This window comes from Arachis hypogaea, unplaced genomic scaffold (assembly GCF_003086295.3).
Source record: "Arachis hypogaea cultivar Tifrunner unplaced genomic scaffold, arahy.Tifrunner.gnm2.J5K5 arahy.Tifrunner.gnm2.scaffold_21, whole genome shotgun sequence".
NCBI lineage: Eukaryota > Viridiplantae > Streptophyta > Magnoliopsida > Fabales > Fabaceae > Arachis > Arachis hypogaea.
Window position 1 is genome coordinate 1,297,727 of NW_027255449.1, and position 24,904 is coordinate 1,322,630.

The 24,904-nt window shown below is 26.0% G+C and overlaps 2 long non-coding RNA genes across 2 annotated transcripts; both read left to right on the forward strand.

Moving 5' to 3' along the window:
• The first annotated feature begins 403 nt into the window (after window positions 1–403).
• On the forward strand, window positions 404–3,491 carry LOC114926172 (uncharacterized). The gene is made up of 4 exons (XR_003816656.2): window positions 404–581; window positions 677–730; window positions 806–953; window positions 3,198–3,491. It is a non-coding gene; the product is annotated as an uncharacterized lncRNA (long non-coding RNA).
• A 3,738-nt stretch (window positions 3,492–7,229) lies between these two features.
• LOC112726971 (uncharacterized) lies at window positions 7,230–10,270 on the forward strand. Its single transcript, XR_003165503.3, has 4 exons — window positions 7,230–7,407; window positions 7,503–7,556; window positions 7,632–7,779; window positions 9,978–10,270. It is a non-coding gene; the product is annotated as an uncharacterized lncRNA (long non-coding RNA).
• The last annotated feature ends 14,634 nt before the right edge of the window (window positions 10,271–24,904 follow it).

The following is a 24,904-nucleotide window of genomic DNA, read 5'->3' on the forward strand; positions in this document are numbered from 1 at the left end:
TGGTAAAAAGATTATTTTCTTAGTTTCAAAATTTAAAAATAAAAAGTTCTCATCTTTTTTTCTTGTCTTCGTAATATTTCTTGAGTTTATTTTATTTTTCTATTTTAAATCAAAAATTTAATTTTTAAATTTAAATATTCAGAAAAATAAAAAATCTTGTTGTAAACCCCGCTAAAATCGGTATATAATTAGTCAATAAATCGAATTTTCAATAGGAAAATTAAATACGCAAAACTGATATCAAAATAGGATAGAGCTCGTCGAAACGAGAATTTTGATACCAATTTCGAAAAGTTTGGCCCAAGATTGGGCCGGATGGGCCGAACTGGTTGAACCGGACCCAAAATGGGCCCAAGGCCCAACCAAACCCAATCCATTAAAGAGGCACAGCTTCTTATTTCCTTTCTTCTTCATTATTCACGCTGGGAAACTTTCTTAGGGGGAAGAAGAACACAAGCAAAAACCTAACCCTCACTTTAATTTCAAATCCATGTAACTTTTGATCCGGAGCTCCGATTGACGAACCGTTTGCGGCCACGCGTTCACCGTGACGAGCTCTATGAAACCCATGGAACAATTGGGTAGGTAACTCATTATTTCCTTCTCAGCCAGCTTCTCCTAATTTCGGAAATTTATGAACAATTAAGTCAAAAATTGTTCAATTCTTGTGTTCTAGGTTCAAGTTAGCTTCCGGAACTTGTGGGCTCAAGCTATTGAGCATATGGGTATGGTAAGAATACCCTAACCCTAGCCAAATCTTGTTTTAGTAATGGAGAACTGAAATTGGAATATGTATATGTAATAGGTGTAGATTAAGTGGGTATATATGCATTGGGAATATTTGGAGGCTTGTTGGTGATCAAAGCTTAGTTTGTGGCTGTTTTACTTGAGCTTGAAGAGGCTGTAATTTTGTGTTAAGAAGCTGCCTTGGGTGAATTAAGTGATCGGCCAAGGTATGGTTTAAGTTTCATACGTTTAATATTTACGGTATTGTGAAAGCTTAGGTTAGAGGTACCATAGGATAAGTTGAATTGTTTGTTGTATTTAATGATTAGCCTTGTAATGTTATTGGAATAGATTTGTTGGTGGACATATATATTGGAATTATGAGGTGTGGAAGTTATTAATAGTGTGTTCTTATATTTATTTATGATGGATTAGGATTGGTGTTTGTTGATAAGGATGTAGAGTTGTGTTGTGGTGGTATTGCATGTGCTGTAACTAATTATGTAATGATCGGAATTACATGAGACCAAGTCTGGGCTAAACTTGGGAATATAAGGAACTAAACTGGAAAATTTGGGACCTTTTTGTTAAATATACAATTTATGGCAATTTTTTTAAAGTTAGGTTGTTAAATCTGTCCTGCAGCAGAAAATGTCAAACAGGGCAGCAACTTGTTTACCTTGTTGCGACTTCTACGAGTTGAGTTTTGGAGCGAAACCAATTTTGTTATAAAATTTGAATAATTTTCCTTATTTCTCTAAAACCTCTTAATTTTAAGAGTTGAGGATTGGGAGTTGTGAGTTTTTGAATATTGGTGGTCAGAGCTGAAAAGAAACAGATTTCAGCAAGCTATGTATCAACTTCCAATGCTTGTAACTCTTAGAATTGAATAACAATTGGGTTGCAACCAAGACACACTTGTTCCTGGATGAGTAAAGTTTAACTACATTACTTTTAAAAGTCATTGGATTTAACTTGGATTTTATATTGAATTTTGAATATCATATGCTGCTGCTGTTTTTCTGGTTTTATGCACTGCAGAGCAGTCACGGTTTTTCCTTTATTCCCGAGGCTAGAAAAATCAGAAGATTATGATATTTAGTTTGTTAGAAAGCTTATTTCAATATGAACGCCTGGATATAAAGTTTGTGCAATTCTGAGTTCATTTGCTATATTAGAAACAGAAAAGAAAATAGAGTGTCGAGGATGTCTTAGTGATGGTCATGGGTTCGAGAAGTTAAAGTTTAATCCTCGTGTGATGTGATTGGTTAACGTTAGAGTTGGGTTGATTTAAAGATTATTTGATATTAAGAAGTTTGAGAAGAATTTGATAAATAGTTTGGTCAGGACCTGGAAAGGGTAATCAAGATGAATTATAAGGGAATGATGATGAAAGGTGTGAAAGGGAGGTTGTTAACAAAAGGAGTTAATATGCCATGGCTTGATGAATGATTAAACAATGATTATGACTATGAAATGGCTTATGAATGATGATATCTGAGATACGAGTTTCCCTGGGTAAAAACCGTGGCTTGCCACCACGTGTTCCAGGTTGATTCTCGATACTCTGTTAACCCTACGTCGTAAGGGTGACCGGGCACGTATAAATTCCCGGGTATGGATCAACCCCCATTGAGTGATTATATGATGAATGTATGTGAAATCTATGCATAGACTCTTGGGGATGCGCGACGAGGGACAGTCTAAGGTTTTCGGACTTGTCGGGTTGGCTGGATAACCGACAGATGGGCCCCATCAGCCATAGGACAGACATGCACCATATGCATTTGTTTGCTTTGATTGCTATGCATTTTCTGGGTTTGCCTAATTGATTTATATCGCCTGCTACCTGCTATACTTGCTATTTGTACTATCTGCTCATTACTTGTGCGTGATCTTGTTTGGTTGCTTGTTTTTGTTGCATTGTGGACGATGGAGGGATGGAGGAAAGGAGAAATGGCTTGGTGTTGATTGAATATTGAAAATGAAGGATTAACCACATGACCGTATTTCGGTTCGGTGGCTTTCGTGATAGTGGTTCAGTGGCTATCGTGATAGTGGTTCAGTGGCTATTGTGATAGTGGTTCAGTGGCTATTGTGATAGTGGTTCAGTGACTATTGATATAGTGGTTCAGTGGCTATTGTGATAGTGGTTCAGTGGCTATTGTGATAGTGGTTCAGTGACTATTGATATAGTGGTTCAGTGGCTATTGTGATAGTGGTTCGGTGGCTATTGTGTTTTTCGGTTCAGTGGTTGTTGTTAGGTTAAGTTTGAACTTGAATAAGTTAGGCAGATTTAGAATACCTACCCCTGTTTATGGCTTCTATTTTTGTGCTCAAGTTGGATAATTGAATAACGGAGTTCTAGGATTGCCTATAGCATTCTCAGGACCGTACTTCTTATGCGCGTGGCACTTTTACCATGCTGAGAACCTCCGGTTCTCATTCCATATTGTGTTGTTGTTTTTCAGATGCAGGTCGAGAGGCTCCTCGCTAGGCGTCTGGATTCTGGAAAGCGAAGTAGTTCTTGGGTGTATTTTGGTTTCTATTTGTATATATGTATATATAAGTGTAGCTTACTCTCCAAGTAATTTATGTATGCTGCTCCTCTTAGAGGTTGAGGGAGAGATAGGAGTTTACTTTGGTATTTTGGTATATTTTGGGGACACTTATGTATGTTTATATGTATATACGTATCCTCCGGCCAGCCTTAGCTTCGCAGGCTGAGTGAGAGGCTAGTTATGCTGTTCCTTGGCTTTCCTTTATCTCTTCGTTTATTGTTCTATCATATTCCTATTAGGTTTCTTCACCCGCAAGTAATTCGATTTCCCGAGAGTTGTGCTTTTTATTTTGCGATTTTGTTTTGCCCGTTTTTTTTTAAGGCTCCTAGTTAAGTATCTCTCTTCCTATTATTATATATATATAATTCTATCTTTAGAGGTCGTAATATCTTACTATCTCAATCTTATGACTTAAGCATAAGATTTAGGATAGTAGGGTGTTACATTATGGTATCAGAGCAGTTCGTTCCTATAGAGCCTGAGGGACGGACTGATTATGCCTCTGGGAATACTTTGGGTGTCTACACATGCTATTTAGGGTATCTAACTGATATATGAGGCATGAATGCTCATGAGCATGCATTTGGGACTGTGAAATACTAAACTAGAGATATTGAGACTGATCACCTTGATATCACTTGTTTGGAGTGAACAGGAACCAAATGGCATCTCGTAGGCGCCGTCGTGAGCGTAAGCAAGGTCGAGGACGGAGAGCTGATGAGGTGACTATACCGGTAGGTAGTTTAACCGATATCGTGACCGCAATGACGAGTGTTGTTGCTGCCATTGGCGCTGTTGCTGCTGCGACCATCCGAGTGATGGATGGGATGGAATCACAAGCTGGAACTGGCAACGATGGTGATGGTGAACATGAAGGTGGACATAATGTTCCGAATACATGGGTGCCAGCGGGTTATCCGGAGCAAGTTAACACGGGTCAAACAACGGGAGAAAGCTCAAGGAGAACTGAGGTAGCAAGGAATAGTCGCCAGGAACCCTTCACAAAGAAAAAGGAAAAAAATTACACCTAGGAGCCAAAATTTCAAGAAGAATCATTTTGTCGCTTCACATTCTCAGCGCGGGAACAATGACCGAAGGAACGATAATCGTTCGGACCCAAATCCAGAAGGGCAAACTAGTGCTCAACCGGGTGACTTAAGGTGCTCAAGTTGCAAGAGGTACCATCCAAACAGACCATGCAGGGCAGGATTAGGTGTATGTTATAAGTGCGGGAGGCCGGGGCATATGTCTTGGAATTGTTCGTACAGAGGAAGCCGGGATGCAACCGAACCCGATTTTCAAACCCGAGGTAATTATGAACCAACAGTTGAATTTTTTAATTTCCTTGCCTACCATTGATATGTAATGTTCCTTCGTGACGCGTGACGAGTTTCAGTAATCATGAGGTCCAAGTCGATGATTAGTCGAAAACTATTGGTTGTTGAGTCGAAGGGAGTACTAGAAGAGGGAATCACCTAACAAACTATTTCTTTGTGGGAAGCATCGGTTATGCTGGAGAAGAAAGAAGAGAACGGTAGGAAACCTTATGCAGAGAGAGTGTGCTAACGAATCTTCGCGACTCGATCTAATCCTTCTTTTGAAACCTACATTGACATTCGATCCGGAGCTTTTCCTAAATAGCTTGACTACCTTTCTAACTTTACTCCTTGTGCACATGAATATTGTTTCTTCCAGGATGAGTCTGAGCTTGTCTTGGTATAAACGCGTAATCCTTGAATCTTGTACCCTCGCTATGACTAGAGTTGCCTTGTTCGCAAACCATGTTCTTCAGAATCAGCAGAAATTTCTTTGACTCTATACGCTCTGTTCTCTCTACTAAGGGTCTTTAATTTGAACTCTTTTCTTGAGATGCACCTAGGTTCTTCTCCTTGTGCATTTCCTTATTTCGGTATAATCCTGATTAACCGTGTACAAGATTTTCTTTTTAATCCTTACGAACACCGTTTGTATTGCTCATTCATTTTTCGAGCTTAATGTCCTTTTGAAAATTAACTCGAGCCTATATTAGTATCATGTATAAAGTATAGCTGCAACTATTGAGATGTTGATTCCTTAAGAGCAAGACTTTTGGATACGAAAAATGAAGCAGGTAAGCATGCGCCGCCAAAAAGAGTTTTGAAGCATTAATTCTTGCAGACTACAAAGCCTATGATTAGTTTAATACGCTAGAACATACACCGGTTACATGGATACCCGAATATGAAGAGAGCTTCCAACCTCCAAGAGAAGGATTAACCCCAAATCCAGTAATCAGGATACCCGAACTTATTTAACAACTCGGAATTAGTGCGATACATTACCAGAGGGGTTTAGGATACGTGTAAATACAACATCGTAAAGTGGTAACAGATGCCCTAAGTAAGAAGTTTTTGGGAAAAATGCTTGGATATTAAGGGTATAGCTAAAGGAGTCAAACTAAATCTATTGCGATTTTAAAACATAGCAAAGACGAAATGCAGGAAGCGTGAGGGGACGATAAATACCTACCAAGGATGTCGAAGTCTGGCAAACGAAAGGGAACTAAGAAAGGATTTATATGTTTAATGTCGAAGTAGAGATCGTAGAGTCAAGGACTTAAGGAGTGCAATAACAGTGATAAGGAGCTACTAAGAGAACCAAAGCCGGCTGAATCAAGAAGACACCATGAGTGGGTTATGTGTCGAGATTAGGAGTTAGAGTGAGAAACTGTTGTCCGAAGAATACAAGAGAGGATTTTTGAAGTTACCTTGGGGTTCTAAGACGTATCGCGAATTTAAGAAGATATTTTGAGCCGCCAGAAGTGAAGAACAAAGTGACGATCCATGTGATTACATGTTCGACGCATGAGGAAGAAAAGAGGGACCACCAGAAGCCATGCGAATGCTACAACTGTCGAAAATTCAGCATTAAAGGTAAAAGAGAATAACCATCGATTTCATAATAGGTTGCCGACGACTAGGACAAAAGGTGATACTGTTAGGGAACTGTGGATCAAGTGACCAGGCCCATTTTGCCCATCGGAGTAAACCACTTCTTGGGGATATCAAAGAGACTATGCATCAAGGAGAAGGTGAGACTTCACAGTATGTTAAACACATTTGAATTAACCGAAAACTGGAATACCAAACGTCTTAGTTCCTGAATTTGACAGCCGAAACAACGGAGGAAGAGTGACACAAATCTAAGTTAGAATTCTCACTATGAAAGCCGACAAAAGAGTTAGGCAGATCTAAGAAGAAGACTTCTCAAGTTGGAAGGAAGAGGATACCTATTTCTGAAGATCACTTCAACGAACTAGAATCGGATGATCAATCAAAAACTAAAAAGCTAAATCCCCATCACATCGGACTAGTGGCGTATAGGATCGTTTTACTATCACAATGTTCGAACCTGCATGATGTGTTTCACATATTACAGCTTCATAAATACACCTTCGACCCAGTTATGTCCTACAACCAGAATCAGTCCAAGTAAGAGAAGGTCTGACGCTTCCAGTAACTCTGGTTAGGATTGATGATACTAGCATTAAACGTTTACGCAGGAGAGAGGTTTTCTTAAGTGAAAGTAGCTTGGTGTTGGGCTGGTATTGAAGAATACACCTAGAAACTTGAGACAGAGATGCGGAAGGACTACCCACACCTCTATTCAGGTAGCGCACTCTGAATTTTGAGGACAAAATTCCTAATTAGGTGGGTAGGATGTAAACCCCGCTAAAATCGGTATATAATTAGTCAATAAATCGAATTTTCAATAGGAAAATTAAATACGCAAAACTGATATCAAAATAGGATAGAGCTCGTCGAAACGAGAATTTTGATACCAATTTCGAAAAGTTTGGCCCAAGATTGGGCCGGATGGGCCGAACTGGTTGAACCGGACCCAAAATGGGCCCAAGGCCCAACCAAACCCAATCCATTAAAGAGGCACAGCTTCTTATTTCCTTTCTTCTTCATTATTCACGCTGGGAAACTTTCTTAGGGGGAAGAAGAACACAAGCAAAAACCTAACCCTCACTTTAATTTCAAATCCATGTAACTTTTGATCCGGAGCTCCGATTGACGAACCGTTTGCGGCCACGCGTTCACCGTGACGAGCTCTATGAAACCCATGGAACAATTGGGTAGGTAACTCATTATTTCCTTCTCAGCCAGCTTCTCCTAATTTCGGAAATTTATGAACAATTAAGTCAAAAATTGTTCAATTCTTGTGTTCTAGGTTCAAGTTAGCTTCCGGAACTTGTGGGCTCAAGCTATTGAGCATATGGGTATGGTAAGAATACCCTAACCCTAGCCAAATCTTGTTTTAGTAATGGAGAACTGAAATTGGAATATGTATATGTAATAGGTGTAGATTAAGTGGGTATATATGCATTGGGAATATTTGGAGGCTTGTTGGTGATCAAAGCTTAGTTTGTGGCTGTTTTACTTGAGCTTGAAGAGGCTGTAATTTTGTGTTAAGAAGCTGCCTTGGGTGAATTAAGTGATCGGCCAAGGTATGGTTTAAGTTTCATACGTTTAATATTTACGGTATTGTGAAAGCTTAGGTTAGAGGTACCATAGGATAAGTTGAATTGTTTGTTGTATTTAATGATTAGCCTTGTAATGTTATTGGAATAGATTTGTTGGTGGACATATATATTGGAATTATGAGGTGTGGAAGTTATTAATAGTGTGTTCTTATATTTATTTATGATGGATTAGGATTGGTGTTTGTTGATAAGGATGTAGAGTTGTGTTGTGGTGGTATTGCATGTGCTGTAACTAATTATGTAATGATCGGAATTACATGAGACCAAGTCTGGGCTAAACTTGGGAATATAAGGAACTAAACTGGAAAATTTGGGACCTTTTTGTTAAATATACAATTTATGGCAATTTTTTTAAAGTTAGGTTGTTAAATCTGTCCTGCAGCAGAAAATGTCAAACAGGGCAGCAACTTGTTTACCTTGTTGCGACTTCTACGAGTTGAGTTTTGGAGCGAAACCAATTTTGTTATAAAATTTGAATAATTTTCCTTATTTCTCTAAAACCTCTTAATTTTAAGAGTTGAGGATTGGGAGTTGTGAGTTTTTGAATATTGGTGGTCAGAGCTGAAAAGAAACAGATTTCAGCAAGCTATGTATCAACTTCCAATGCTTGTAACTCTTAGAATTGAATAACAATTGGGTTGCAACCAAGACACACTTGTTCCTGGATGAGTAAAGTTTAACTACATTACTTTTAAAAGTCATTGGATTTAACTTGGATTTTATATTGAATTTTGAATATCATATGCTGCTGCTGTTTTTCTGGTTTTATGCACTGCAGAGCAGTCACGGTTTTTCCTTTATTCCCGAGGCTAGAAAAATCAGAAGATTATGATATTTAGTTTGTTAGAAAGCTTATTTCAATATGAACGCCTGGATATAAAGTTTGTGCAATTCTGAGTTCATTTGCTATATTAGAAACAGAAAAGAAAATAGAGTGTCGAGGATGTCTTAGTGATGGTCATGGGTTCGAGAAGTTAAAGTTTAATCCTCGTGTGATGTGATTGGTTAACGTTAGAGTTGGGTTGATTTAAAGATTATTTGATATTAAGAAGTTTGAGAAGAATTTGATAAATAGTTTGGTCAGGACCTGGAAAGGGTAATCAAGATGAATTATAAGGGAATGATGATGAAAGGTGTGAAAGGGAGGTTGTTAACAAAAGGAGTTAATATGCCATGGCTTGATGAATGATTAAACAATGATTATGACTATGAAATGGCTTATGAATGATGATATCTGAGATACGAGTTTCCCTGGGTAAAAACCGTGGCTTGCCACCACGTGTTCCAGGTTGATTCTCGATACTCTGTTAACCCTACGTCGTAAGGGTGACCGGGCACGTATAAATTCCCGGGTATGGATCAACCCCCATTGAGTGATTATATGATGAATGTATGTGAAATCTATGCATAGACTCTTGGGGATGCGCGACGAGGGACAGTCTAAGGTTTTCGGACTTGTCGGGTTGGCTGGATAACCGACAGATGGGCCCCATCAGCCATAGGACAGACATGCACCATATGCATTTGTTTGCTTTGATTGCTATGCATTTTCTGGGTTTGCCTAATTGATTTATATCGCCTGCTACCTGCTATACTTGCTATTTGTACTATCTGCTCATTACTTGTGCGTGATCTTGTTTGGTTGCTTGTTTTTGTTGCATTGTGGACGATGGAGGGATGGAGGAAAGGAGAAATGGCTTGGTGTTGATTGAATATTGAAAATGAAGGATTAACCACATGACCGTATTTCGGTTCGGTGGCTTTCGTGATAGTGGTTCAGTGGCTATCGTGATAGTGGTTCAGTGGCTATTGTGATAGTGGTTCAGTGGCTATTGTGATAGTGGTTCAGTGACTATTGATATAGTGGTTCAGTGGCTATTGATATAGTGGTTCAGTGGCTATTGTGATAGTGGTTCGGTGGCTATTGTGTTTTTCGGTTCAGTGGTTGTTGTTAGGTTAAGTTTGAACTTGAATAAGTTAGGCAGATTTAGAATACCTACCCCTGTTTATGGCTTCTATTTTTGTGCTCAAGTTGGATAATTGAATAACGGAGTTCTAGGATTGCCTATAGCATTCTCAGGACCGTACTTCTTATGCGCGTGGCACTTTTACCATGCTGAGAACCTCCGGTTCTCATTCCATATTGTGTTGTTGTTTTTCAGATGCAGGTCGAGAGGCTCCTCGCTAGGCGTCTGGATTCTGGAAAGCGAAGTAGTTCTTGGGTGTATTTTGGTTTCTATTTGTATATATGTATATATAAGTGTAGCTTACTCTCCAAGTAATTTATGTATGCTGCTCCTCTTAGAGGTTGAGGGAGAGATAGGAGTTTACTTTGGTATTTGGTATATTTTGGGGACACTTATGTATGTTTATATGTATATACGTATCCTCCGGCCAGCCTTAGCTTCGCAGGCTGAGTGAGAGGCTAGTTATGCTGTTCCTTGGCTTTCCTTTATCTCTTCGTTTATGTTCTATCATATTCCTATTAGGTTTCTTCACCCGCAAGTAATTCGATTTCCCGAGAGTTGTCTTTTTATTTTGCGATTTTGTTTTGCCCGTTTTTTTTTAAGGCTCCTAGTTAAGTATCTCTCTTCCTATTATTATATATATATAATTCTATCTTTAGAGGTCGTAATATCTTACTATCTCAATCTTATGACTTAAGCATAAGATTTAGGATAGTAGGGTGTTACACTTGTCTTTTGAAATCCTATTTTTTTTCAAGAATTTTTTTTATTCATCAGATAGTGCTATTTTTTCACAAGTGTAGACTAAATTAGTTTTAAAAATTTAAACCTTTTAAATTTTGGTTGATTGGATATTTTTGAAAATCTTTATTTTTCAACTTTTTGGTAAAAAGATTATTTTTTTAGTTTCAAAATTTAAAAATAAAAAATTCTCATCTTTTTTTCTTGTGTTCGTAATATTTCTTGACTTTATTTTATTTTTCTATTTTAAATCAAAAATTTAATTTTTAAATTTAAAAATTCAGAGAAATAAAAAATCTTGCCTTTTGAAATCCTAATTTTTTTTTCAAGAATTTTTTTTATTCACCGGATAGTGCTATTTTTTCAAAAATGTTGAATAAATTAGTTTTAAAAATTTAAACTTTTTAAATTTTTGTTGATTGGATATTTTTTAAAATCTTTATTTTTCAACTTTTTGGTAAAAAGATTATTTTCTTAGTTTCAAAATTTAAATATAAAAAGTTCTCATCTTTTTTTCTTGTCTTCGTAATATTTCTTGAGTTTATTTTATTTTTCTATTTTAAATCAAAAATTTAATTTTTAAATTTAAATATTCAGAAAAATAAAAAATCTTGTCTTTTGAATTCCTATTTTTTTTCAAGAATATTTTTTTATTCATCAGATAGTGCTATTTTTTCACAAGTGTAGACTAAATTAGTTTTAAAAATTTAAACTTTTTAAATTTTTGTTGATTGGATATTTTTGAAAATCTTTATTTTTCAACTTTTTGGTAAAAAGATTATTTTTTTAGTTTCAAAATTTAAAAATAAAAAATTCTCATCTTTTTTTCTTGTGTTCGTAATATTTCTTGACTTTATTTTATTTTTCTATTTTAAATCAAAAATTTAATTTTTAAATTTAAAAATCAGAGAAACAAAAAATATTGCCTTTTGAAATCCTAATTTTTTTTTCAAGAATTTTTTTTATTCACCGGATAGTGCTATTTTTTCAAAAATGTTGAATAAATTAGTTTTAAAAATTTAAATTTTTAAATTTTTGTTGATTGGATATTTTTGAAAATCTTTATTTTTCAACTTTTTGGTAAAAAGATTATTTTCTTAGTTTCAAAATTTAAAAATAAAAAGTTCTCATCTTTTTTTCTTGTCTTCGTAATATTTCTTGAGTTTATTTTATTTTTCTATTTTAAATCAAAAATTTAATTTTTAAATTTAAATATTCAGAAAAATAAAAAATCTTGTCTTTTGAAATCCTATTTTTTTTCAAGAATTTTTTTTATTCATCAGATAGTGCTATTTTTTCACAAGTGTAGACTAAATTAGTTTTAAAAATTTAAACCTTTTAAATTTTGGTTGATTGGATATTTTTGAAAATCTTTATTTTTCAACTTTTTGGTAAAAAGATTATTTTTTTAGTTTCAAAATTTAAAAATAAAAAATTCTCATCTTTTTTTCTTGTGTTCGTAATATTTCTTGACTTTATTTTATTTTTCTATTTTAAATCAAAAATTTAATTTTTAAATTTAAAAATTCAGAGAAATAGAAAATCTTGCCTTTTGAAATCGTAATTTTTTTTCAAGAATTTTTTTTATTCACCGGATAGTGCTATTTTTTCAAAAATGTTGAATAAATTAGTTTTAAAAATTTAAACTTTTTAAATTTTTGTTGATTGGATATTTTTGAAAATCTTTATTTTTCAACTTTTTGGTAAAAAGATTATTTTCTTAGTTTCAAAATTTAAAAATAAAAAGTTCTCATCTTTTTTTCTTGTCTTCGTAATATTTCTTGAGTTTATTTTATTTTTCTATTTTAAATCAAAAATTTAATTTTTAAATTTAAATATTCAGAAAAATAAAAAATCTTGTATTTTGAAATCCTATTTTTTTTCAAGAATATTTTTTTATTCATCAGATAGTGCTATTTTTTCACAAGTGTAGACTAAATTAGTTTTAAAAATTTAAACTTTTTAAATTTTGTTGATTGGATATTTTTGAAAATCTTTATTTTTCAACTTTTTGGTAAAAAGATTATTTTTTTAGTTTCAAAATTTAAAAATAAAAAATTCTCATCTTTTTTTCTTGTGTTCGTAATATTTCTTGACTTTATTTTATTTTTCTATTTTAAATCAAAAATTTAATTTTTAAATTTAAAAATCAGAGAAAAAAAAATATTGCCTTTTGAAATCCTAATTTTTTTTTCAAGAATTTTTTTTATTCACCGGATAGTGCTATTTTTTCAAAAATGTTGAATAAATTAGTTTTAAAAATTTAAACTTTTTAAATTTTTGTTGATTGGATATTTTTGAAAATCTTTATTTTTCAACTTTTTGGTAAAAAGATTATTTTCTTAGTTTCAAAATTTAAAAATAAAAAGTTCTCATCTTTTTTTCTTGTCTTCGTAATATTTCTTGAGTTTATTTTATTTTTCTATTTTAAATCAAAAATTTAATTTTTAAATTTAAATATTCAGAAAAATAAAAAATCTTGTCTTTTGAAATCCTATTTTTTTTCAAGAATTTTTTTTATTCATCAGATAGTGCTATTTTTTCACAAGTGTAGACTAAATTAGTTTTAAAAATTTAAACCTTTTAAATTTTGGTTGATTGGATATTTTTGAAAATCTTTATTTTTCAACTTTTTGGTAAAAAGATTATTTTTTTAGTTTCAAAATTTAAAAATAAAAAATTCTCATCTTTTTTTCTTGTGTTCGTAATATTTCTTGACTTTATTTTATTTTTCTATTTTAAATCAAAAATTTAATTTTTAAATTTAAAAATTCAGAGAAATAAAAAATCTTGCCTTTTGAAATCCTAATTTTTTTTTCAAGAATTTTTTTTATTCACCGGATAGTGCTATTTTTTCAAAAATGTTGAATAAATTAGTTTTAAAAATTTAAACTTTTTAAATTTTTGTTGATTGGATATTTTTAAAATCTTTATTTTTCAACTTTTTGGTAAAAAGATTATTTTCTTAGTTTCAAAATTTAAATATAAAAAGTTCTCATCTTTTTTTCTTGTCTTCGTAATATTTCTTGAGTTTATTTTATTTTTCTATTTTAAATCAAAAATTTAATTTTTAAATTTAAATATTCAGAAAAATAAAAAATCTTGTCTTTTGAATTCCTATTTTTTTTCAAGAATATTTTTTTATTCATCAGATAGTGCTATTTTTTCACAAGTGTAGACTAAATTAGTTTTAAAAATTTAAACTTTTTAAATTTTTGTTGATTGGATATTTTTGAAAATCTTTATTTTTCAACTTTTTGGTAAAAAGATTATTTTTTTAGTTTCAAAATTTAAAAATAAAAAATTCTCATCTTTTTTTCTTGTGTTCGTAATATTTCTTGACTTTATTTTATTTTTCTATTTTAAATCAAAAATTTAATTTTTAAATTTAAAAATCAGAGAAACAAAAAATATTGCCTTTTGAAATCCTAATTTTTTTTTCAAGAATTTTTTTTATTCACCGGATAGTGCTATTTTTTCAAAAATGTTGAATAAATTAGTTTTAAAAATTTAAACTTTTTAAATTTTTGTTGATTGGATATTTTTGAAAATCTTTATTTTTCAACTTTTTGGTAAAAAGATTATTTTCTTAGTTTCAAAATTTAAAAATAAAAAGTTCTCATCTTTTTTTCTTGTCTTCGTAATATTTCTTGAGTTTATTTTATTTTTCTATTTTAAATCAAAAATTTAATTTTTAAATTTAAATATTCAGAAAAATAAAAAATCTTGTCTTTTGAAATCCTATTTTTTTTCAAGAATTTTTTTTATTCATCAGATAGTGCTATTTTTTCACAAGTGTAGACTAAATTAGTTTTAAAAATTTAAACCTTTTTAAATTTTGGTTGATTGGATATTTTTGAAAATCTTTATTTTTCAACTTTTTGGTAAAAAGATTATTTTTTTAGTTTCAAAATTTAAAAATAAAAAATTCTCATCTTTTTTTCTTGTGTTCGTAATATTTCTTGACTTTATTTTATTTTTCTATTTTAAATCAAAAATTTAATTTTTAAATTTAAAAATTCAGAGAAATAGAAAATCTTGCCTTTTGAAATCGTAATTTTTTTTCAAGAATTTTTTTTATTCACCGGATAGTGCTATTTTTTTCAAAAATGTTGAATAAATTAGTTTTAAAAATTTAAACTTTTTAAATTTTTGTTGATTGGATATTTTTGAAAATCTTTATTTTTCAACTTTTTGGTAAAAAGATTATTTTCTTAGTTTCAAAATTTAAAAATAAAAAGTTTCATCTTTTTTTCTTGTCTTCGTAATATTTCTTGAGTTTATTTTATTTTTCTATTTTAAATCAAAAATTTAATTTTTAAATTTAAATATTCAGAAAAATAAAAAATCTTGTTTTTGAAATCCTATTTTTTTTCAAGAATATTTTTTTATTCATCAGATAGTGCTATTTTTTCACAAGTGTAGACTAAATTAGTTTTAAAAATTTAAACTTTTTAAATTTTGGTTGATTGGATATTTTTGAAAATCTTTATTTTTCAACTTTTTGGTAAAAAGATTATTTTTTTAGTTTCAAAATTTAAAAATAAAAATTCTCATCTTTTTTTCTTGTGTTCGTAATATTTCTTGACTTTATTTTATTTTTCTATTTTAAATCAAAAATTTAATTTTTAAATTTAAAAATTCAGAGAAATAGAAAATCTTGCCTTTTGAAATCGTAATTTTTTTTCAAGAATTTTTTTTATTCACCGGATAGTGCTATTTTTTCAAAAATGTTGAATAAATTAGTTTTAAAAATTTAAACTTTTTAACTTTTTGTTGATTGGATATTTTTGAAAATCTTTATTTTTCAACTTTTTGGTAAAAAGATTATTTTCTTAGTTTCAAAATTTAAAAATAAAAAGTTCTCATCTTTTTTTCTTGTCTTCGTAATATTTCTTGAGTTTATTTTATTTTTCTATTTTAAATCAAAAATTTAATTTTTAAATTTAAATATTCAGAAAAATAAAAAATCTTGTATTTTGAAATCCTATTTTTTTTCAAGAATATTTTTTTATTCATCAGATAGTGCTATTTTTTCACAAGTGTAGACTAAATTAGTTTTAAAAATTTAAACTTTTTAAATTTTGGTTGATTGGATATTTTTGAAAATCTTTATTTTTCAACTTTTTGGTAAAAAGATTATTTTTTTAGTTTCAAAATTTAAAAATAAAAATTCTCATCTTTTTTTCTTGTGTTCGTAATATTTCTTGACTTTATTTTATTTTTCTATTTTAAATCAAAAATTTAATTTTTAAATTTAAAAATCAGAGAAACAAAAAATATTGCCTTTTGAAATCCTAATTTTTTTTCCAAGAATTTTTTTTATTCACCGGATAGTGCTATTTTTTCAAAAATGTTGAATAAATTAGTTTTAAAAATTTAAAATTTTTAAATTTTTGTTGATTGGATATTTTTGAAAATCTTTATTTTTCAACTTTTTGGTAAAAAGATTATTTTCTTAGTTTCAAAATTTAAAAATAAAAAGTTCTCATCTTTTTTTCTTGTCTTCGTAATATTTCTTGAGTTTATTTTATTTTTCTATTTTAAATCAAAAATTTAATTTTTAAATTTAAATATTCAGAAAAATAAAAAATCTTGTCTTTTGAAATCCTATTTTTTTTCAAGAATATTTTTTTATTCATCAGATAGTGCTATTTTTTCACAAGTGTAGACTAAATTAGTTTTAAAAATTTAAACCTTTTAAATTTTGGTTGATTGGATATTTTTGAAAATCTTTATTTTTCAACTTTTTGGTAAAAAGATTATTTTTTTAGTTTCAAAATTTAAAAATAAAAAATTCTCATCTTTTTTTCTTGTGTTCGTAATATTTCTTGACTTTATTTTATTTTTCTATTTTAAATCAAAAATTTAATTTTTAAATTTAAAAATTCAGAGAAATAGAAAATCTTGCCTTTTGAAATCGTAATTTTTTTTCAAGAATTTTTTTTATTCACCGGATAGTGCTATTTTTTCAAAAATGTTGAATAAATTAGTTTTAAAAATTTAAACTTTTTAAATTTTTGTTGATTGGATATTTTTGAAAATCTTTATTTTTCAACTTTTTGGTAAAAAGATTATTTTCTTAGTTTCAAAATTTAAAAATAAAAAGTTTTCATCTTTTTTTCTTGTCTTCGTAATATTTCTTGAGTTTATTTTATTTTTCTATTTTAAATCAAAAATTTAATTTTTAAATTTAAATATTCAGAAAAATAAAAAATCTTGTATTTTGAAATCCTATTTTTTTTCAAGAATATTTTTTTATTCATCAGATAGTGCTATTTTTTCACAAGTGTAGACTAAATTAGTTTTAAAAATTTAAACTTTTTAAATTTTGGTTGATTGGATATTTTTGAAAATCTTTATTTTTCAACTTTTTGGTAAAAAGATTATTTTTTTAGTTTCAAAATTTAAAAATAAAAAATTCTCATCTTTTTTTCTTGTGTTCGTAATATTTCTTGACTTTATTTTATTTTTCTATTTTAAATCAAAAATTTAATTTTTAAATTTAAAAATTCAGAGAAATAGAAAATCTTGCCTTTTGAAATCGTAATTTTTTTTCAAGAATTTTTTTTATTCACCGGATAGTGCTATTTTTTCAAAAATGTTGAATAAATTAGTTTTAAAAATTTAAACTTTTTAAATTTTTGTTGATTGGATATTTTTGAAAATCTTTATTTTTCAACTTTTTGGTAAAAAGATTATTTTCTTAGTTTCAAAATTTAAAAATAAAAAGTTCTCATCTTTTTTTCTTGTCTTCGTAATATTTCTTGAGTTTATTTTATTTTTCTATTTTAAATCAAAAATTTAATTTTTAAATTTAAATATTCAGAAAAATAAAAAATCTTGTATTTTGAAATCCTATTTTTTTTCAAGAATATTTTTTTATTCATCAGATAGTGCTATTTTTTCACAAGTGTAGACTAAATTAGTTTTAAAAATTTAAACTTTTTAAATTTTGGTTGATTGGATATTTTTGAAAATCTTTATTTTTCAACTTTTTGGTAAAAAGATTATTTTTTTAGTTTCAAAATTTAAAAATAAAAAATTCTCATCTTTTTTTCTTGTGTTCGTAATATTTCTTGACTTTATTTTATTTTTCTATTTTAAATCAAAAATTTAATTTTTAAATTTAAAAATCAGAGAAACAAAAAATTTGCCTTTTGAAATCCTAATTTTTTTTTCAAGAATTTTTTTTATTCACCGGATAGTGCTATTTTTTCAAAAATGTTGAATAAATTAGTTTTAAAAATTTAAATTTTTAAATTTTTGTTGATTGGATATTTTTGAAAATCTTTATTTTTCAACTTTTTGGTAAAAAGATTATTTTCTTAGTTTCAAAATTTAAAAATAAAAAGTTCTCATCTTTTTTTCTTGTCTTCGTAATATTTCTTGAGTTTATTTTATTTTTCTATTTTAAATCAAAAATTTAATTTTTAAATTTAAATATTCAGAAAAATAAAAAATCTTGTCTTTTGAAATCCTATTTTTTTTCAAGAATATTTTTTTATTCATCAGATAGTGCTATTTTTTCACAAGTGTAGACTAAATTAGTTTTAAAAATTTAAACTTTTTAAATTTTGGTTGATTGGATATTTTTGAAAATCTTTATTTTTCAACTTTTTGGTAAAAAGATTATTTTTTTAGTTTCAAAATTTAAAAATAAAAAATTCTCATCTTTTTTTCTTGTGTTCGTAATATTTCTTGACTTTATTTTATTTTTCTATTTTAAATCAAAAATTTAATTTTTAAATTTAAAAATTCAGAGAAATAAAAATCTTGCCTTTTGAAATCGTAATTTTTTTTCAAGAATTTTTTTTATTCACCGGATAGTGCTATTTTTTCAAAAATGTTGAATAAATTAGTTTTAAAAATTTAAACTTTTTAAATTTTTGTTGATTGGATATTTTTGAAAATCTTTATTTTTCAACTTTTTGGTAAAAAGATTATTTTCTTAGTTTCAAAATTTAAAAATAAAAAGTTCTCATCTTTTTTTCTTGTCTTCGTAATATTTCTTGAGTTTATTTTATTTTTCTATTTTAAATCAAAAATTTAATTTTTAAATTTAAATATTCAGAAAAATAAAAAATCTTGTTTTTGAAATCCTATTTTTTTTCAAGAATATTTTTTTATTCATCAGATAGTGCTATTTTTTCACAAGTGTAGACTAAATTAGTTTTAAAAATTTAAACTTTTTAAATTTTTGTTGATTGGATATTTTTGAAAATCTTTATTTTTCAACTTTTTGGTAAAAAGATTATTTTTTTAGTTTCAAAATTTAAAAATAAAAAATTCTCATCTTTTTTTCTTGTGTTCGTAATATTTCTTGACTTTATTTTATTTTTCTATTTTAAATCAAAAATTTAATTTTTAAATTTAAAAATCAGAGAAAAAAAAATTTGCCTTTTGAAATCCTAATTTTTTTTCAAGAATTTTTTTTATTCACCGGATAGTGCTATTTTTTCAAAAATGTTGAATAAATTAGTTTTAAAAATTTAAATTTTTAAATTTTTGTTGATTGGATATTTTTGAAAATCTTTATTTTTCAACTTTTTGGTAAAAAGATTATTTTCTTAGTTTCAAAATTTAAAAATAAAAAGTTCTCATCTTTTTTTCTTGTCTTCGTAATATTTCTTGAGTTTATTTTATTTTTCTATTTTAAATCAAAAATTTAATTTTTAAATTTAAATATTCAGAAAAATAAAAAATCTTGTCTTTTGAAATCCTATTTTTTTTCAAGAATTTTTTTTATTCATCAGATAGTGCTATTTTTTCACAAGTGTAGACTAAATTAGTTTTAAAAATTTAAACCTTTTTAAATTTTGTTGATTGGATATTTTTGAAAATCTTTATTTTTCAACTTTTTGGTAAAAAGATTATTTTTTTAGTTTCAAAATTTAAAAATAAAAAATTCTCATCTTTTTTTCTTGTGTTCGTAATATTTCTTGACTTTATTTTATTTTTCTATTTTAAATCAAAAATTTAATTTTTAAATTTAAAAATTCAGAGAAATAAAAAATCTTGCCTTTTGAAATCGTAATTTTTTTTTCAAGAATTTTTTTTATTCACCGGATAGTGCTATTTTTTCAAAAATGTTGAATAAATTAGTTTTAAAAATTTAAACTTTTTAAATTTTTGTTGATTGGATATTTTTGAAAATCTTTATTTTTCAACTTTTTGGTAAAAAGATTATTTTCTTAGTTTCAAAATTTAAAAATAAAAAGTTCTCATCTTTTTTTCTTGTCTTCGTAATATTTCTTGAGTTTATTTTATTTTTCTATTTTAAATCAAAAATTTAATTTTTAAATTTAAATATTCAGAAAAATAAAAAATCTTGTTTTTGAAATCCTATTTTTTTTCAAGAATATTTTTTTATTCATCAGATAGTGCTATTTTTTCACAAGTGTAGACTAAATTAGTTTTAAAAATTTAAACTTTTTAAATTTTTGTTGATTGGATATTTTTGAAAATCTTTATTTTTCAACTTTTTGGTAAAAAGATTATTTTTTTAGTTTCAATATTTAAAAATAAAAATTCTCATCTTTTTTCTTGTGTTCGTAATATTTCTTGACTTTATTTTATTTTTCTATTTTAAATAAAAATTTAATTTTTAAATTTAAAAATTCAGAGAAATAACAAATCTTGCCTTTTGAAATCCTAATTTTTTTTCAAGAATTTTTTTTATTCACCGGATAGTGCTATTTTTTCAAAAATGTTGAATAAATTAGTTTTAAAAATTTAAACTTTTTAAATTTTTGTTGATTGGATATTTTTGAAAATCTTTATTTTTCAACTTTTTGGTAAAAAGATTATTTTTTTAGTTTCAAAATTTAAAAATAAAAATTCTCATCTTTTTTTCTTGTTTCGTAATATTTCTTGACTTTATTTTATTTTTCTATTTTAAATCAAAAATTTAATTTTTAAATTTAAAATTCAGAGAAATAAAAAATCTTGCTTTTGAAATCCTATTTTTTTTCAAGAATTTTTTTTATTCACCGGATAGTGCTATTTTTTAAAAATTTGAATAAATTAGTTTTAAAAATTTAAACTTTTTAAATTTTTGTTGATTGGATATTTTTGAAAATCTTTATTTTTCAACTTTTTGGTAAAAAGATTATTTTTTTAGTTTCAAAATTTAAAAAAAAAATTCTCATCTTTTTTTCTTGTGTTCGTAATATTTCTTGACTTTATTTTATTTTTCTATTTTAAATCAAAAATTTAATTTTTAAATTTAAAAATTCAGAGAAATAAAAAATCTTGCCTTTTGAAATCCTAATTTTTTTTCAAGAATTTTTTTTATTCACCGGATAGTGCTATTTTTTCAAAAATGTTGAATAAATTAGTTTTAAAAATTTAAACTTTTTAAATTTTTGTTGATTGGATATTTTTGAAAATCTTTATTTTTCAACTTTTTGGTAAAAAGATTATTTTCTTAGTTTCAAAATTTAAAAATAAAAAGTTCTCATCTTTTTTTCTTGTCTTCGTAATATTTCTTGAGTTTATTTTATTTTTCTATTTTAAATCAAAAATTTAATTTTTAAATTTAAATATTCAGAAAAATAAAAAATCTTGTCTTTTGAAATCCTATTTTTTTTCAAGAATATTTTTTTATTCATCAGATAGTGCTATTTTTTCACAAGTGTAGACTAAATTAGTTTTAAAAATTTAAACTTTTTAAATTTTGTTGATTGGATATTTTTGAAAATCTTTATTTTTCAACTTTTTGGTAAAAAGATTATTTTTTTAGTTTCAAAATTTAAAAATAAAAAATTCTCATCTTTTTTTCTTGTGTTCGTAATATTTCTTGACTTTATTTTATTTTTCTATTTTAAATCAAAAATTTAATTTTTAAATTTAAAAATTCAGAGAAATAAAAAATCTTGCCTTTTGAAATCGTAATTTTTTTTCAAGAATTTTTTTTATTCACCGGATAGTGCTATTTTTTCAAAAATGTTGAATAAATTAGTTTTAAAAATTTAAACTTTTTAAATTTTTGTTGATTGGATATTTTTGAAAATCTTTATTTTTCAACTTTTTGGTAAAAAGATTATTTTCTTAGTTTCAAAATTTAAAAATAAAAAGTTCTCATCTTTTTTTCTTGTCTTCGTAATATTTCTTGAGTTTATTTTATTTTTCTATTTTAAATCAAAAATTTAATTTTTAAATTTAAATATTCAGAAAAATAAAAAATCTTGTCTTTTGAAATCCTATTTTTTTCAAGAATATTTTTTTATTCATCAGATAGTGCTATTTTTTCACAAGTGTAGACTAAATTAGTTTTAAAAATTTAAACTTTTTAAATTTTTGGTTGATTGGATATTTTTGAAAATCTTTATTTTTCAACTTTTTGGTAAAAAGATTATTTTTTTAGTTTCAAAATTTAAAAATAAAAAATTCTCATCTTTTTTTCTTGTGTTCGTAATATTTCTTGACTTTATTTTATTTTTCTATTTTAAATCAAAAATTTAATTTTTAAATTTAAAAATTCAGAGAAATAAAAAATCTTGCCTTTTGAAATCCTAATTTTTTTTTCAAGAATTTTTTTTATTCACCGGATAGTGCTATTTTTTCAAAAATGTTGAATAAATTAGTTTTAAAAATTTAAACTTTTTAAATTTTTGTTGATTGGATATTTTTGAAAATCTTTATTTTTCAACTTTTTGGTAAAAAGATTATTTTTTTAGTTTCAAAATTTAAAAATAAAAATTCTCATCTTTTTTTCTTGTGTTCGTAATATTTCTTGACTTTATTTTATTTTTCTATTTTAAATCAAAAATTTAATTTTTAAATTTAAAAATTCAGAGAAATAAAAAATCTTGCTTTTGAAATCCTAATTTTTTTTTCAAGAATTTTTTTTATTCACCGGATAGTGCTATTTTTTCAAAATTTGAATAAATTAGTTTTAAAAATTTAAACTTTTTAAATTTTTGTTGATTGGATATTTTTGAAAATCTTTATTTTTCAACTTTTTGGTAAAAAGATTATTTTCTTAGTTTCAAAATTTAAAAATAAAAAGTTCTCATCTTTTTTTCTTGTCTTCGTAATATTTCTTGAGTTTATTTTATTTTTCTATTTTAAATCAAAAATTTAATTTTTAAATTTAAATATTCAGAAAAATAAAAAATCTTGTCTTTTGAAATCCTATTTTTTTTCAAGAATATTTTTTTATTCATCAGATAGTGCTATTTTTTCACAAGTGTAGACTAAATTAGTTTTAAAAATTTAAACTTTTTAAATTTTGTTGATTGGATATTTTTGAAAATCTTTATTTTTCAACTTTTTGGTAAAAAGATTATTTTTTTAGTTTCAAAATTTAAAAATAAAAAATTCTCATCTTTTTTTCTTGTGTTCGTAATATTTCTTGACTTTATTTTATTTTTCTATTTTAAATCAAAAATTTAATTTTTAAATTTAAAAATTCAGAGAAATAAAAAATCTTGCCTTTTGAAATCCTAATTTTTTTTCAAGAATTTTTTTTATTCACCGGATAGTGCTATTTTTTCAAAAATGTTGAATAAATTAGTTTTAAAAATTTAAACTTTTTAAATTTTTGTTGATTGGATATTTTTGAAAATCTTTATTTTTCAACTTTTTGGTAAAAAGATTATTTTCTTAGTTTCAAAATTTAAAAATAAAAAGTTCTCATCTTTTTTTCTTGTCTTCGTAATATTTCTTGAGTTTATTTTATTTTTCTATTTTAAATCAAAAATTTAATTTTTAAATTTAAATATTCAGAAAAATAAAAAATCTGTCTTTTGAAATCCTATTTTTTTTCAAGAATATTTTTTTATTCATCAGATAGTGCTATTTTTTCACAAGTGTAGACTAAATTAGTTTTAAAAATTTAAACTTTTTAAATTTTTGTTGATTGGATATTTTTGAAAATCTTTATTTTTCAACTTTTTGGTAAAAAGATTATTTTTTTAGTTTCAAAATTTAAAAATAAAAATTCTCATCTTTTTTTCTTGTGTTCGTAATATTTCTTGACTTTATTTTATTTTTCTATTTTAAATCAAAAATTTAATTTTTAAATTTAAAAATTCAGAGAAATAAAAAATCTTGCCTTTTGAAATCCTAATTTTTTTTCAAGAATTTTTTTATTCACCGGATAGTGCTATTTTTTCAAAAATGTTGAATAAATTAGTTTTAAAAATTTAAACTTTTTAAATTTTTGTTGATTGGATATTTTTGAAAATCTTTATTTTTCAACTTTTTGGTAAAAAGATTATTTTCTTAGTTTCAAAATTTAAAAATAAAAAGTTCTCATCTTTTTTTCTTGTCTTCGTAATATTTCTTGAGTTTATTTTATTTTTCTATTTTAAATCAAAAATTTAATTTTTAAATTTAAATATTCAGAAAAATAAAAAATCTTGTCTTTTGAAATCCTATTTTTTTTCAAGAATATTTTTTTATTCATCAGATAGTGCTATTTTTTCACAAGTGTAGACTAAATTAGTTTTAAAAATTTAAACTTTTTAAATTTTTGTTGATTGGATATTTTTGAAAATCTTTATTTTTCAACTTTTTGGTAAAAAGATTATTTTTTTAGTTTCAAAATTTAAAAATAAAAAATTCTCATCTTTTTTTCTTGTGTTCGTAATATTTCTTGACTTTATTTTATTTTTCTATTTTAAATCAAAAATTTAATTTTTAAATTTAAAAATTCAGAGAAATAAAAAATCTTGCCTTTTGAAATCCTAATTTTTTTTCAAGAATTTTTTTTATTCACCGGATAGTGCTATTTTTTCAAAAATGTTGAATAAATTAGTTTTAAAAATTTAAACTTTTTAAATTTTTGTTGATTGGATATTTTTGAAAATCTTTATTTTTCAACTTTTTGGTAAAAAGATTATTTTCTTAGTTTCAAAATTTAAAAATAAAAAGTTCTCATCTTTTTTTCTTGTCTTCGTAATATTTCTTGAGTTTATTTTATTTTTCTATTTTAAATCAAAAATTTAATTTTTAAATTTAAATATTCAGAAAAATAAAAAATCTTGTCTTTTGAAATCCTATTTTTTTTCAAGAATATTTTTTTATTCATCAGATAGTGCTATTTTTTCACAAGTGTAGACTAAATTAGTTTTAAAAATTTAAACTTTTTAAATTTTTGTTGATTGGATATTTTTGAAAATCTTTATTTTTCAACTTTTTGGTAAAAAGATTATTTTTTTAGTTTCAAAATTTAAAAATAAAAAATTCTCATCTTTTTTTCTTGTGTTCGTAATATTTCTTGACTTTATTTTATTTTTCTATTTTAAATCAAAAATTTAATTTTTAAATTTAAAAATTCAGAGAAATAAAAAATCTTGCCTTTTGAAATCCTAATTTTTTTTTCAAGAATTTTTTTTATTCACCGGATAGTGCTATTTTTTCAAAAATGTTGA